We start from the raw sequence: 4,194 nt of genomic DNA, 5'->3' as shown, positions 1-4,194 counted from the left end.
TTCTTTTATAAAACATAAAATACCAACCTTACTGAATGTGACGTATTCACATACAATGAGCCTGAGAGATCTGTGCAGCTATATCCTCTCCCCTGAAGCTCTGAAATCCAACTGTGATATCAGGTTTCACAGACCTTCAAGAGACAGGAGACTACCTGGAGGGAGGGGGTTTCCTCACAATCTGGTGAGGAAGGAGAAATGAAAGTAAAAGAGAAGCGCCTGTCAGATCAGTTGTACAGGTCCTTCTCAAAAAATTAGCATATAGTGTTAAATTTCATTATTTACCATAATGTAATGATTACAATTAAACTTTCATATATTATAGATTCATTATCCACCAACTGAAATTTGTCAGGTCTTTTATTGTTTTAATACTGATGATTTTGGCATACAACTCCTGATAACCCAAAAAACCTGTCTCAATAAATTAGCATATTTCACCCATCCAATCAAATAAAAGTGTTTTTTAATAACAAACAAAAAAACCATCAAATAATAATGTTCAGTTATGCACTCAATACTTGGTCGGGAATCCTTTGGCAGAAATGACTGCTTCAATGCGGCGTGGCATGGAGGCAATCAGCCTGTGACACTGCTGAGATGTTATGGAGGCCCAGGATGCTTCAATAGCGGCCTTAAGCTCATCCAGAGTGTTGGGTCTTGCGTCTCTCAACTTTCTCTTCACAATATCCCACAGATTCTCTATGGGGTTCAGGTCAGGAGAGTTGGCAGGCCAATTGAGCACAGTAATACCATGGTCAGTAAACCATTTACCAGTGGTTTTGGCACTGTGAGCAGGTGCCAGGTCGTGCTGAAAAATGAAATCTTCATCTCCATAAAGCATTTCAGCCGATGGAAGCATGAAGTGCTCCAAAATCTCCTGATAGCTAGCTGCATTGACCCTGCCCTTGATGAAACACAGTGGACCAACACCAGCAGCTGACATGGCACCCCACACCATCACTGACTGTGGGTACTTGACACTTGACTTCAGGCATTTTGGCATTTCCTTCTCCCCAGTCTTCCTCCAGACTCTGGCACCTTGATTTCCGAATGACATGCAAAATTTGCTTTCATCAGAAAAAAGTACTTGGGACCACTTAGCAAGAGTCCAGTGCTGCTTCTCTGTAGCCCATTTCGGCACCTGTAGCCCATTTCCTGCACACGCCTGTGCACGGTGGCTCTGGATGTTTCCACACCAGACTCAGTCCACTGCTTCCTCAGGTTCCCCAAGGTCTGGAATCGGTCCTTCTCCACAATCTTCCTCAGGGTCCGGTCTCCTCTTCTCGTTGTACAGCGTTTTCTGCCACATTGTTTCCTTCCAACAGACTTACCATTGAGGTGCCTTGATACAGCACTCTGGGAACAGCCTATTTGTTGAGAAATTTCTTTCTGGGTCTTACCCTCTTGCTTGAGGGTGTCAATGATGGCCTTCTTGACATCTGTCAGGTCGCTAGTCTTACCCATGATGGGGGTTTTGAGTAATGAACCAGGCAGGGAGTTTATAAAAGCCTCAGGTATCTTTTGCATGTGTTTAGAGTTAATTAGTTGATTCAGAAGATTAGGGTAATAGGTCGTTTAGAGAACCTTTTCTTGATATGCTAATTTATTGAGACAGGTTTTTTGGGTTATCAGGAGCTGTATGCCAAAATCATCAGTATTAAAACAATAAAAGACCTGACAAATTTCAGTTGGTGGATAATGAATCTATAATATATGAAAGTTTAATTGTAATCATTACATTATGGTAAATAATGAAATTTAACACTATATGCTAATTTTTTGAGAAGGACCTGTATGTGACGGAGGGTTAAACTATTCAGTTTCAAAATAACACAAAGGATGCAGTGAGAATTGAACTCAGGACCCCTGGTTTACAAGACCAGTGCTCTAACCACTGAGCTATGAAGCCAGCGAAACTTTGCTCCATCTTTTGATCTCTATTTCGAACAGTGCAATAGCCATTCAGTTGCATTAACAACACAAGTCCTTTCATTTTTAGTTTGAAATCACACTCTTAACGTAATGTCCCATCACCAACAAACCAACAACTGCTCTTGCAATGCAAAAGCATGACTTGCAAACATTCTGAAGCTTCAGTTCTATAACTGACAACCTGTTTATTGGCAATCTGATGTGCAAAAAAATCAAATCGCATGGACTGGCAAAGAAGAGAATTCTACTGCTTGCTTAAATAAAATATGTAATTCTTTATATTACAAAATCACACATCAAGAATTGATGAAGAAGGGTCATTAGACTCCTAAAGCTCTGCTAGAGATAGCATAATTAAGGAATTTGACAAACATGTTACCCGAATGTCATATATGATCAAGGTCTTATCAACAACTTTTGAAAAGGATGTCGTAACTTCACATAAAGTCAATATTGAATCGCACCAACTTTATATCAGGTACCAAACAGACAAGCAAGCTTTATATGAGAGACAAAGAGTTTTCAGTGAGAGTCGAACTCACGACCCCTGGTTTACGAGACCAGTGCTCTAACCTCTGAGCTATGAAGCCATTGTAAAGCAACAATTTCTCAAGCAATGTAGGGAGTAGTCTGTTAGAGCTTTGGGTACGCTCAGTACCTCCTAAGGATCATTTACTATGCTACATGGGAGAAATGCAAAGAAACTGTACAAAGATTTTTCTTTAGGTACCAATTTGACATTGACATGGGAAAAATATCAACTTGAAATGCATATGGAAACTTACAACCCATACAAGCAATGATTGTAAGATAAGGCTTGGTAAAAAAAAATGTAAAGAGAAGCATGATGATTTATTTATATTTTCAATTGTACCAAATTTAAAAATGATTTCATAAATTTTTTCAGGTCAGTATTATTCTATGTGCAAATGGAGTTTTATGGAATCATTCAAAAAGATGAGTTTTTCAAGTGGAAACTTTTTACGAAAGCAAATCTGCTCTAAAGTCTTTGTCTCCACATAGCATTAGATCTCTGGCCATGATTTTAATTTATATTTTCAATTGTGCCAAATTTAAGAATGATATCTGATTTTTTTTGTGTCAGTATTAGGATATATGCAGATGGAGATTTATTGAGGCATTCAAAAAAGAAGACTTTTTAAAGCAAAAACACCCTTTCAATGGGGAGCATTTAAAGAAGTTTTAGCTTTATAAAGTGGCTGCTAAAGCACTTTTTAAGAGTTCTTGAAGTGTTTTTGAAGAGTTTTTTTCTAAAGCTTTTTCTTTGCAGCCTTTTGATTTACAGTGTCTACTTTAGAGCAAATTCCATCAGGATCTGCTTCAAAGATGCAATATCCCCTTTTATTTTCACCTGGCATTTTTCAAACCCTGAAGTGGAATAAATCACTCAAAATAGCTATGAGTGTGTGTTCACACTAAGTTCTATTTTTCCTGCATTTTCAGGGCAGAAACTCTACAAGACTGTGCACACAGAGGTTTTTAGCTGAGTTTTCAGAGCAGAATCTGGGCAGAAACTCCAAATTTTTGAGGAGCTATGAGATTTGCAGGTGCATTTGCAGAGTTTCCACTCAGTTTCAACTAGGTGGCTATTTGCACATGACGTCTTTTTTCAGGCGGCTTCCGCCATTGGAATCATTTGAAAACCCTATCAAACATTGCTCAAAAGAATGAACATAAGAAATTCTATGTAAAACTGACTTGCTCTGTCTATGTTGAGGTTTTTGAATGTCTTTTGACCATTTCAGGTTTCTAAACATGCCAAGAGGTTAAAAGAAGTCACATGTCCATTCTTTTAGCGTTTTCCACCAGGAGCATGCTGTGTATTTTATAATACAAATCAGTGGAAAAGCTCAATACATGCCTGGACTGCAACAAGACTTTTTTTGGAGTGTTTTGCCATTGATTTTGCTTAAAAGAGCTAAATGTTTCTTCATGTTTAAATGGAGTGAAAAATGCTACCAGAAGGGGGGCGTGGCCAGCAGCTGAAGGAGCAGGATGTTCTTCCATTAAGCTCCTCTGCTGGCCGTTCTTTTTCGTGCTAAATCCGCACTCATCCACAACCCATCTGCTGTTTTTTAAACCCGGTTCAGCTTCTCAATGACCAGGGAGACTTTTGGGCCCCCTTTGTTTCAGCAAATTGACTGTATTTAGGGATCAGGCCCCGAGGCCTACATGCGGGCCTAAGTCCTGCTGGAGGACCCACCTCCCAAATGTGTGCGGGTCGAGCGGTGCTCCCGG

The 4,194-nt window shown here is 39.5% G+C and overlaps 1 non-coding gene across 1 annotated transcript; it reads right to left on the bottom strand.

Annotated features, from left to right (window-relative positions):
• Positions 1–2,452: 2,452 nt before the first annotated feature.
• On the bottom strand, positions 2,453–2,524 carry TRNAT-CGU (transfer RNA threonine (anticodon CGU)). Its single transcript has one exon. It is a non-coding gene; the product is annotated as a tRNA-Thr (tRNA).
• Positions 2,525–4,194: the final 1,670 nt, after the last annotated feature.

This window comes from Ranitomeya imitator, chromosome 1 (genome assembly GCF_032444005.1).
Source record: "Ranitomeya imitator isolate aRanImi1 chromosome 1, aRanImi1.pri, whole genome shotgun sequence".
NCBI lineage: Eukaryota > Metazoa > Chordata > Amphibia > Anura > Dendrobatidae > Ranitomeya > Ranitomeya imitator.
The sequence above is the reverse complement of the archived record's forward strand: the minus strand, read 5'-3'. Positions and strand labels throughout refer to the sequence as shown.